The sequence below is a fragment of the Sinohyriopsis cumingii genome, chromosome 14 (genome assembly GCF_028554795.1).
Source record: "Sinohyriopsis cumingii isolate HCF-2022 chromosome 14, ASM2855479v2, whole genome shotgun sequence".
NCBI lineage: Eukaryota > Metazoa > Mollusca > Bivalvia > Unionida > Unionidae > Sinohyriopsis > Sinohyriopsis cumingii.
Genome location: NC_142974.1, coordinates 6,658,471 through 6,671,325, shown reverse-complemented (window position 1 = coordinate 6,671,325; position 12,855 = coordinate 6,658,471).

Sequence of the window (12,855 nt, the reverse complement as noted above, 5' to 3'; positions counted from 1 at the left end):
TCCACTAACATCGAGTTCCTGGACATCCGAGCCTTTAATTTCATACCAACCCATGATACGGTATTTTTCAGTAAACTTAATACCTATCTTATCTGGATATGTGAGTCAGACATTACTTATGGTTATCTATGAATACTCCCGTGAGTTATTACATATATCACTGATATTGTTTTTGGATATCCCGCTTGATTATTAGGTTCATGCCTTTGACAAATATTATATCAGAGATGGTACACCCTGTGATGATCCCATTTCCCGCGCAATCCATGAACTGAAAAACATCTCTGCTGTAAATTGTAGCTGGATGGGGTTGTAATGCTCCCTGATTAACTTTGGTTGCCTCTCTGGTGCATGACAATGATCCAGAGCTAATTCAATCAGCCTCTGGAATATTGAACCATAGAATTGTTAAATTGACATACTGAATCCTAGTTTATATAATTAGTTTATATATGGCATTTCTGCATTCAATACACGCAGGAAAAAAAAACACCAATGGACCACTCCTTTCTGCACTAATGTATTAATATCCTTGGTTATTCTCTTTGTCAAAATCAACCATAGTCATTGGCATGGTCTGGTCATAGAATTGTTAAATCGCCATAATGAATTCTGGTTTCTCTAATTAGTTGATTTATGGCACTTCTGCATTCAATATACGTTGAAAAACATCCGTCCTTGCACGATTCCTTTCAACTCTGATGTATTAATATCCTTGGTTATTCTCTTTGTCAAATTCATAAGGACTACCTTTCTTTATACGCTAGCGATATCGTCCAGAACGAAAATATCTTTGGAGACATTCTCCTTTGATACCAAAGAAGCCCTCAGCATTGCGCTACCAAACTTGGATCCTTCATTTCCTCCATATCAATCGCCTCATTTCCTAAAGATTTATAAGCAACGTATGGCACATTGCATTACATCTTGACCAAAACTTCTGCCATATGTTATTTGCTCTATTTGTCATTTAATGGGTCTGGGGGTCGCTGAATCGGATCTTGTTTTATGGACACCACACTTCTCCTTTCTGATGGCATAAGTGTTTCTAGAAAGGGATTGTATCGTCCTGCCGACATTGCCGTGAAGAGCAACATTTAAGATGTTCTCCAAATCATCAAACCCATCCTAGGTCCTCTTACTGTCAAACTTTAACCATTCAAATCCCTAATAATTCATCTCCTTTCAAAATCAAATGAGTAAAACACTTAGATGAGTTAAAAAGGAAGATAGGAAGAAGGTACCTGGGTCCTCAATGACAATGTAGCACAGCTCAGGGTGACTATAAAGCTGTAGACACTAATTCGTTTGGCTTCAAAGAATTCAATGGTCTCTCTTTAGTTCAGACACAAATGTCCTTATTCTGCCACTTTGCCACTCTGCCTGAGACAAATCTGTTACATAGAGATCCTCAAAACTTAGGTGCGATCCCTGGCTGATATGCTTCATTTTAATCAGAGCTAGACACCGCACATTGTAACTCGTCTCTCACAGTCTTGCACTGCAAAACATTCACTGAAGTATCTTCAGACCCTTTGCGTTCCTGCAGTTTCACACAATGGCATCTAGCATACAATACCATACCTGTCTGTTGAACAAGCCATTTTGTTACCACTAAATCCATCATCTTGTCTGTTATTATTTGTCCATGTATTTTCACTTAATAGTATCATGCATCCCTCTAATGGATATAGAGATAGCATTTTCCGTTATGTTTGGTTATATTTGAAACTTATAATAATAACTTTTATATATCTTGATTTATGCCAGAGGAATCAAAGGTGACCGAATTCATTGGATAATTTATTATCAGGTCATCATGTGTAAATGGTACAAATGAATGCCTATAGTCATGAACACGTTTCATCCTTTTATTCCATTTTCCTCTAAGTCTAGGCCATTTTGGGGTTCGTACATACAGGCAAGCCGATAAGTGCAGTAGCTACTGGACCTCTGTTCAATCCTCATTTGTGAATCAAATATTATCTTCTAACCTGAAGGCCTGTATGATAATATTTTTAATGAATATGAATATCAGCATTTTCTTAGTTGTGACTAAGGTGCAATAATTGCTCCCCCTCATCCATCACTCAATTCCACTTCTTAAAGATGGATACTACAGCTTTACATCCAATTATATCCAAGATTTAAAGTCTCCGTCCGGATTTCTGAAGTAAGAGTTGTGCAATAAACCAAACGTATGAAAATACTTCATATTTATATATAGTTACATAGATACAGTAGTGTCCTCACCAGAAACTCTAGCTCTGGGTGACTGATCAAAATGATAAAACCATTGTTTACATTTCAATCTAACTCCCGATTTATATAATGGTCACAGACACCACTATACTTGGATTGGCATGATTATAATACCTACCAATTCCTTGGAAAAGGGCATGGCTAACATGCTTCAAAAAGTTATGATCAATATAATTCAAAATGTATGTTGCAGCTTCATGAAGAGTTACATGTTCTGGCAATTTAGATAATACTGGAAATGAAACAACATACATGTACTTGCATTAAGTACAGTACTTTCATATACATGTATTGGAATGTCACTGGCTCTTTTGGGAAATAAATGAATCATGTCAGGCTGTTTATATATATATGTATATATATATAAATATATATATATATATATATATATATATATATATATATATATATATATATATATATATATATATATATATATATATATATATATATATATATATATGTGTGTGTGTGTGTGTGTGTGTGTGTGTGTGTGTGTGTGCGTGTGTGTGTATAGCTGTAAACAAATGGTGCAAAAGATCTATTTCATGATAAAGTATGGACAAGCGTATGCAAATAAGGTCAGAAACAAATCAAATTTTAAACTCTGATGACTCACCTTCAAGATTAACAATTACCTCACATATCATCATAATGTCTTTTCAATGCATAATATTGTCCTAACAGCCAGAACAAACCATTTTTTTTCTTCTTTGAGGACACTTGATTACAACACAAATACAAGCACAAGCAATATCTCTAAGAAACGTAATGAGGTATGTGAGAAAGCTTGCCGGTTCCTTCTCGTGGGTCGGTGGTTCTTTTGGGGGTTTTCCCGGGTTCTTCCTCCACTATTTATACTGGCCGCCATGTATAACCTATCTTGTGCTCAAAAATGGTGTTAAACCCTAAAACAACAACAACACCGAACTTTCACCAACAGTGTATGGACCAGAAATTTTAAACCTCACACTTTTTATTGATTTAGTTTGCATCAAATGAACTCAAAACGTAAGACAATATATGATGAGCAATATGACCTGGCTAGGCAGTAAATAATTCTCAGCTGTGTCAAGGAAAATTAGAGTAGGCACATAACTGATTGTGATGAACACCACTTGCACAAGAATTTTATTTCTACCATAAAACGTTACAGTGTTTAACTTCAAACAGTTTTCTCTAATATGATGGAAAACCCCACAAGCATTTATAATTCTACAACGGTATCTGAACTCTAAAATGTAGATTTTAAGTGTATAACAGTTTTCTTTATTACATGTCTAATGAAAAACACTTCATAAGAGATTTTATTTATACAGCTGTTAAATCTACTATGTGTAATCAGAATAATTAACTCCAGAAAGACTTCCCAGTGGAAAAAATTAATACAATAATTTGTATTTCTACACCGTTTTCTCTATTGCAACGGGTGAAAAACAAACACAAAATGTATATTTCTACAACACTGATTTCTAGACTAACACTTGATGTTTTTCGACCTTATTCCGTAATGGAAAGCTACAATAGTTACCTCCAAACAAGTTTCCTCAACTGCAGTGGGTGAAAACCAAACACAAGAATTTATACTTCTACAAAACTGAATTCTACAATGTTACAATATTTAAATCCAAACAGTTTCCTTTACTACAATGGGTGAAAAAGAAGCACAATAATGTATATTACTGAAAGAGTTAACTCTACAGTGATAAGTTACAATGTTTAACTCCAATCAGTCTTCTCTACTGCAATTAAAAGCAATAATTCCCAAAGTAATACAATACTATATTTTCCAATTAGTCAAACCAGTGCTACAAACACTGCAAGTAAGTAAACAAAACATTCAAACCATAATTGGTACTGGTGATAATCACAATGAACATAAAAAACAAACATCATGAAAGCTCTTATGTCTAATAGGTTATGTTAACAACGGGTCCATCACTTCCTAATGCAATCAATAGAAAGGCAATCAATGCATTAATCTCCAGTGTCAGAAAAAGTACTTGTCAAACATCATTTCCTTTATCATGCCTTACAATCAAAGCTTTCAAGACCAGAGTAGAAATGTAATAAGTTTACAGCTTCATTCCTGAGCATTTCTTGTTTCATCAATCGTAGGGTGTATGTTATATTACATTTTCCAACATTTTTAAAAAAAAAATTCCGGAAGTTAGCATGAAGACCATCAGAAATTGTATTTGCAATTGTGATTTTTGCTCATTGTAACATTATTCGTTTCTGCACCAGGAACCATACCTACGAAACATGCTGGCCTAGAACTACAAGAACATTAGAAATATTCTCAGATAGCGACTTTCAATGACCAAGGAAGTTTTAGTTCAGGCATCGTATGCTTCTAGGCCACTAACGCCAAACCGAAGCATCTAACTTTACCGAGAGTTTGTCTAATTGGGTTAGTTTTATTTTGTTACTTTGTCTTTGTCGTTAGTGTGTTCTATATGTGTATGTGTGTTTTTGTTTACCCACCAGACGTTTCATTGAGGTCGCTCCCTCTCTGCTGCTGTAATTAAGTAATTATTATATCAGCCAAATATCCTACACGATATCTTGTTCTAGGATCATGTACATTTATTGCTATAAATCCGTGTGGAGTAGAGTTTGCTTTTAAAAAGAAGTTTTTGAACCTAATCATGTCCATATCCCCCACTACACCAAGTTTGATGAATATTTCGCAGAGTATGTATATCAACTCCATTAAAAACAACTAAAATATTACTGTTATCTCTGATCACTTTAAGTATTTGTGTATATCTCTGAGTAACATAAATTACATCAGTATTTTTATGCCTACCTCGAGAAAATATTCTAGCTGAATTTCATTGTTTGACTAACATTACGTCATCATAGACTACGAGATTATTAATAAACCCGTCTAATTCATGTACGGACGGTGCTTCATCAATATCAGTTATAAAATTATTAATGTCGTCACGATCTTCATTTAACAATTTTGCATTTTCATTAAAATCTTTAAGTGCATCATAACATCTTTTATCATCAACTGGTGGTACAACTAAATATAACTGTCGCACTTGAGCCATCTCATTATCAAATGAAGTAATAATTGCGTTTTACCGGACCCAGATGGACCTATTATTATCATTATGATAGAATTCGGTAATGCTGAAATATGTTTTACTGGCTCTTGCTTTCGTGTCGCTGAGAAATCAATGACATCGATGTTGTAGAAATATAATAAATAATATGAATCTATATTGCGTTCTATGTAGATCATCCACCCGCTACAAGTAGATTAACAACAATAATAACAAAAAATGAAAAGCGTGCACTTACAGGCAAATGTGTAAGAAATAAATATAAATGCATTTCCCTGACACAGTCAGGTGACAAGTCAATGAAAGTTAGTAGTGATATCGCTACTTCATTAGGAAAATTACCAGGAACTCCATGGGCTAAATACCCAGGAGTAAAACATCTTCCTGGATATAACTATATGGTCCTGGTATCCGACTGGATAACTGACTTGATAAACAAGATTAACCAAGAGCTGGAGAGTATCCTATAAATGATACTGATAAAGCATGTCACGCTCATGATGTAGCTTATAAAAGGAAAAATTTACAACAACGACATATTGCAGACGTAAAATTAATTCATGCATTAACTTCTATAAAAAATAAATCTTACAGGGAATCATTAGCTAATTTGTTGGTAAGATCCGCGATGAAAGGTAAATAATTATTCAGAGCCGGTAATTAATCAACGAATGATTGAAATAATGTAATCGATTTATTATAACCCAAGAGGATATTTGAAAGGTAGAACAGCAATTAGTAAACTTCCTGATGCGGCAAATGTTACACGTTATGTTGATGCAAAATGGTTAACACGACAGGCAATATGGCAATTTTACCTTCCACCACCTTATAAAATTTAGCATGCATATTTTCATGTCAGCACTCCTAATGAAGTTCATAAATCAGATACTGTATTTTTACCAGTTGATACTATTAAAATTGGAAGACGTCAATTAACAAAAAATAAGCGTTACCTATCGTTGACGTTGCAAGCAGATATAAGGAAGCGGAACTATTATCAACCAAAACAGCAACTGAAGTTTCTTCTGCTTTTGAACTAATTTATCAGCGAGGACCCTTGCGATGGCCACATTTACTATTACAGGTTGATCCTGGCAAAGAATGTCTTGGTACAGTATCATCTCTGATAAATAAACATAATGTCAAAATCAGACGACGACATACTGCAATACATCGTGATCAGGCAATTGTTGAACGATTTAATCGAACACTTGCTGAGCGGTTATTTGGACATGAATATGCCAAGGAAATAATTCACAAAGACAAAATATCCTGCGATTGGGTTGCAAGATTAAGAAGTGTGATAATTGCATTAAATAATGAAATTACTCGAACTGCCATGAAACCAATTAATGCGATTACAAAAAAAAAAAAAACATATACCAATACAACACATCACTTTTGAAAACAACCAGTATTAGGTAACGTGAATGTAAGATATTTATATGAACCCGGTGAATTTGAAGGCGGTATAAAAGAGAGACTGATGGTAATTGGAGTATTACGACACACACAATTTCTTCCGTGGTAAGATCTACGGGTAGACTTGCAATCTACAGACTAGATTCAACTGCTCCTCAACGTGAATTCGTACGTGAGCAATTACAAGTAATTCCTGAAGACACATTATTACCACCGCATTCACTTTTGTAAACTAGCCCCTCGACGTAGGTTACATTCAAGACAGGTCAGCATCACATTTTCGCGTGTATAACCATATTTACTATTAATTCTGTCTACAGTAAGTTGTCTTGGATTATTATTTGAATACCGTCACAATATTACTGTGTTACAGCTCGCACAATGATTATTCAGATGTTGTTTTAATGTCATTATAAATTCAGCATGGAGATCAAAGTGGCGTTTATTTTTTTTTGGTCACACTATTTATGACCAGTTTCTTTCTTACTATATCATTGTCAAAAATATTGTTATTACCACTGGTTTCTGTAAAGTCTATGACAATTGTCCGCAGCTGAAATATTCTTCTGACTCGAGACACTGCGAGATAAACTAATACGATCATCGATGATCAAAGAACTTGTATCAGAGAAGGTTAATCCTTGTGATGAATGAAATGTCATTGCGTATCCTAGCGTCCACGGAGTTTTATCGATGAGTAATGCACTCAACAACATTGACAGGAACTAGGACAATATCATTTAATACAAGATTTTGTTTTTGTGACGATCCTGGTATATCAACGTCGATATTCTGTCGTCGCGTATCAACCGGTTGACACTACAATGGTACGGGTAGATTTGAAAATTTTTCTTTATATAACATAAATAATTGTTGTTGAAGTGTATCACGAACTATCTTTCTACTTGCAACTATCAAATCATATTGTCTCTATATATTCCAAAAAATATTAATAGGATTTTCTGAAATTATTTTACACATTATTTCACACTGAACTTTATTCAGCTGTAGTCTGATTAATTTCTTAACCTCAATTAATTTTTGATCAAGTGCTCTATGACCATCAGTTATTTCTTCATAACAATCTACAAACTTCTTTAACCATTCGTGCGGAGACAATCGAACAAAGGTGGCGGTTGACTATGATCGCCACACATTGTTACAACAGTATTGTTTGTCAATACTGTTGTATTGTAACAGTATTGTTTGTCAAAATCCAGCTCTAGGCCTTCACGAGTGGCGGACCCTGTTTAAACTGACTGGAGAAGGGATGACAGGCGAGCTTCTGGCGCCTCAAAACCAGATGCTTCGGACAGATGGGGTTCGTTAACCTTGGGTGGTCGCCCATCTAGGAGAAGGTAAACTCCGATTTCAAACCTTCGCTGCCTTGCGACTATACCCTCTCAGAGGAAAGGCTAAGGGAGTAAACCCCAACAGAAAATCCGGAGACTTGTCATTGAGTTCAGTGTCATCTCGGCAACTCCTGCGACGCAGCTGGTGCCATGACGTATCGGCTTGTCCTTTCGCTTGCATCCATCAGCTGCGTGGAGAGAGGGGATCAGCTGCATGGGCAACAGTTGATTCTCCATATCACCCTGCCCAGGCTTGCGTCCTGGAGAGGACACTCCAGCTTCGCTCCATAGCGTCGACACAACACGGGAAGCAGCAGTGTACCGGTTATAAGTCACCGCTCGATTGGTGTAGAGCCAGACGCCAGGGGTTGCTTCTGACGGTGGGAGAGACCAACATGTTTCACTGGACAGCTACCGCCCGCCTCAAACTGGGCAGCCCCCAGCCAATAAGGTGCCGTCCCGCCACAGTTCGCCTGCCTTGCAGGGTGCGTAAGGCTTAAGGTACGCGAGTACCTGACAAGCGGACTGCAACTACTGCACCAAGAAATAACAAAATAAAATAAAAAAGAAGACTTCAATCCTCAAACTAGGTACCCGGAATGTCCGGACCATGCTGACTGGGCTTTCAGATGATCTCCAGACAATCAGTGATGTTCGTAAGACTTCAGTCATCAACGACGAACTTGCAAGGCTCCAGGTCGACATCGACTCACTACAGGAGGCACGACTACCAGATTCTGGGTCCATCAGAGAAAAGAACTACACATTCTTCTGGCAAGGAAAGAGTGCAGATGAAGCCAGAGAGTTTGGTGTTGGATTCGCTGTCAGGAACACTCTGCTGGGAATGATAGAACCCTGCCAACAAGGAAATGGAAGACTGCTATCCCTCCGCCTCCACACCACAAACGGGCCTGTCAACCTGATCAGTGTTTACGCTTCCACACTAAGATCCTCCACAGATACCAAGGATAAGTTTTATGTTGAGTTAAACTCGCTCATCGACAAAATTCCCAAGGAAGAGAACTTGATTTTGCTGGGCGACTTCAATGCTAGGGTGGGTGCCGATCATGACTCTTAACCCTCCTGTGTTGGCAAGTTTGGCGCTGGGAAGATGAATGAGAATGGGCAGCGCCTTCTAGAGATGTGATTGTACCACGAACTCAGCATCACCAATTCATTCTTTCAGACAAAGCCACAGCTCAAAGAGTCTTGGAGGCACCAGCTGGACTTGATCATTACAAGACGGTCAGCCATGAAGGGTGTGCTTCTTACCCGTACCTTCCACAGTGCTGACTGCGACACCGACCACTCACTGGTGTGCTGAAAAATGAAGCTTCAGTCAAAGAAGATCCACCGCTCTAGGCAAGAGGGTCAACCACACATTGATGTGAGCAAGACACCATATCCAGACAAGGCTGAGGAATTCACCTATGCTCTTTCCAAGACGTTTGACTCAGAACCCCCCAACGGCAGTGCCAAAGAAAGATGGGATCACATCAGAGAGACTGTATACAGCACAGCCACACGGATCTTTGGTAAGAAGCAATCAAAGAACAATGACTGGTTTGAGGCTAACTCTGCCACACTCATGCCAGCCATAGAAGAGCGTCGCAGTGCTCTCCCTGTCAGAAGACACTACAGGCATACAGGTCTACCAGAAGCAAAGTGCAGAGATTAGCACGGCAGTGTGCCATTGAATACTGGCTTCAGCTCTGTCAGAGTGTCCAGTCATCAGCAGATATTGCAAACATCAGAGGCATGTACGATGGCATAAAGAAAGCAATGGGTCCCACGAAGACAGTGACAGCACCACTGAAGTCTGCCACAGGCGATACCATCCACAACAAGGGCAAGCAGATGGAGCGTTAGGTGGAATACTACTCCGAACTGTACTCCAAAGAGTACCACGTGAACAATGATGCCCTCAACGCCATTGAAAACCTCCCTCTCATGGCCGAACTGGACGAGAAACCTACTGTAGTCGAACTAAAGAAGGCCTTAGAGAAACTGTCCGCAGGTAAAGACCCAGGGAAGGATGGCATCACAGCAGAACTCATCAAGTGTGGATGTAGCGTGCTGCTCACACACCTGCACGACCTCCTCTGAGAGTGCTGGGACGAGGGGGCAGTGCCTCAGGACATGAGAGATGCTAACATCATAACCCTGTACAAGAACAAGGGCGACAGAAGCGACTGAAACAACTACAGGGGCATATCACTTCTCAGGATCGTGGGTAAAGTTTTCGCATGCGTCATCCTGAACAGACTGCAGACGCTTGCTGACAGGGTTTACCCAGAGTCGCAGTGCGGGTTCCGCGCAGAGAGGTCCACAATCGACATGATCTTCTCTGTCAGGCAACTGCAGAAAAAATGCAGAGAACAACACAGACCCCTCTTCCTGGCCTTTATAGACCTCAGTCATTCGATCTGGACAGCAGAGACGGACTCTTCACAATCCTGGCGAAAATTGGTTGCCCTCCAAAGCTGCTAAGCATGATCCAGTCCTTCCACGATGACATGAAAGGCACAGTTCAGTACGATGGCTCAACATTCGACCCCTTTGACATCCGCAGTGGAGTTAAACAGGGCTGTGTCCTTGCCCCCACGCTCTTCGGCATCTTGTTCGCAGTCCTGCTCAAGCACGCCTTTGGGACGTCCACAGAAGGGATTTACCTGCACACACGATCAGACGGCAGACTGTTGAACCTGGCACGACTGAAGGCAAAGAGTAAAGTGCGTGAAGTAACCATCAGGGACATGCTCTTCGCAGACGATGCTGCTCTAGCCACCCATACAGAAGCTGAGCTTCAGCGCCTGATGGCCCGCTTTGCTAAAGCATGTGATGAGTTTGGGTTAACCATAAGCCTAAAGAAAACAAACGTGATGGTTCAGGACGCGGACCCCCCAAGCATCATCATCAACAACTACAAACTTGAGGTGGTGACTCAGTTCATGTATCTCGGCTCTACCATCACCAACAACCTCTCGCTCGATGTGAGCTCAACAAGCGGATCGGAAAGGCATCAACAACTCTCTCCAGGTTGTCGCAGAGAGTGTGGTACAACAGCATGCTGTCCATGAACACTAAGATCACTGTGTACCGTGCATGCGTGCTAAGCGCTCTCATGTACGCCAGTGAAACCTGGACTCTGTACGCCTCACAAGAGAAAAGACTGAGCGCATTTCACATGCGATGCCTCCGACGCATACTTGGGATCACCTGGAGTCATCGAGTAACAAACAACGAGGTGCTCGAGCGTGCCAAGATTACCAGCATGATCACACTCCTCCGCCAACTCCGCATCAGATGGCTGGGCCATGTACGTCGGATGGTTGACGGACGGATCCCCAAAGACATTCTTTATTCGGAACTCGCCTCTGGCAAAAGGTCGATCGGACGGCCACATCTCTGCTTCAAGGATATCTGTAAGCATGACATGAAAGCCCTTGATATTGATGTCAACACCTGGGAAGAGCTCGCTCTAGACAGGTCAGGCTGGCAACATGCCCTGATCACTGGTCTGAAAGCCGGAGAGGACAAGCAATCGCTTGCTAGCTGATGAAAGACGATCGCAGAGGAAGAAGAAGCAGCTTCAACCAACACCTGACACAACCTTCAAGTGCAACAAGTGCAGCAGGGACTGCCACTCCCGCATTGGACTGCTTAGCCACAGCAGACGCTGCACAACCACCAACCGGGACATCTCTCATGGGCGCAGTTCCATCGTCTCTCGAGACTAACGGATGCCAACTAATCGTTTGTCAACAACCAATCAAGAAATGTGTTTAATGTTTCTAACGATACTGTACATATCTCATCCCAAACGATAATCATTGAAGTATATTTCTCTCCCATTCGTTCAGGAGTCCATTTATCTCTCTTCCATCGAAATAATTTATGATAAGTACATGATTTCATATTTCTTTTTCTCATTTCTCTTGTGAGCATGTGTGTAGGGGTTAAAATGACCAGATCAAAAATCCGAAATAGTTCAGTAGGACGAGTTGTTTTCCCAGAACTTCCAGGTTCATTATGATAAACTGTTTTATGTCTAGCTACGGGATTATACACTGACGGTGCTGATGATAATTTTTACATTTGATTAATTTTATAATAAATACCCTTAATTTCAACGTAGGCGGATTCAGAATAATCAAGTATATTTTATTGTCTTATTCTCCATTCACCCCATGATGCATAAGTGCCGATATGTAGTTGTTCCAGCGATCCTGAATACTTCTATTGACATAAAACGAATCCGTAGCGAATCTAACAGCGGTATCAGGAAATCTGTTTATCATTGATAATAGATTTATCGAAACGTACGCGAGCATTGAAGATCTTAAATGATTAAACTGCGGTGACTCACCATCAATATAACCCACAATTGTACCTAATTTAGTTTCGTCCGATAAGTTAACTTTACTTCGACTTATAAACTTATTTTTTTTCGTTGTATCTGCAATTATAAAATCTAGTTCAGCATCATTTATAATCAATCTTGTACAATGTCGTTTATGATCGTATGATTCTCTTTGGGTGAATTTACCGATTGTTTTTCTGCCAAGATCTTTCGCGATTATATTCTCAAAATCAGTTATATCAGGATTTTCATCATCAGAATATTTCTTTTGTTGTTGTAACCAAACTTCTTTCTGCGGACGATATGACATAATTGTTTCACTTACTGTTAACAATTATAGTATTTTTACATCGAGCATATACCGTAATAATACTGT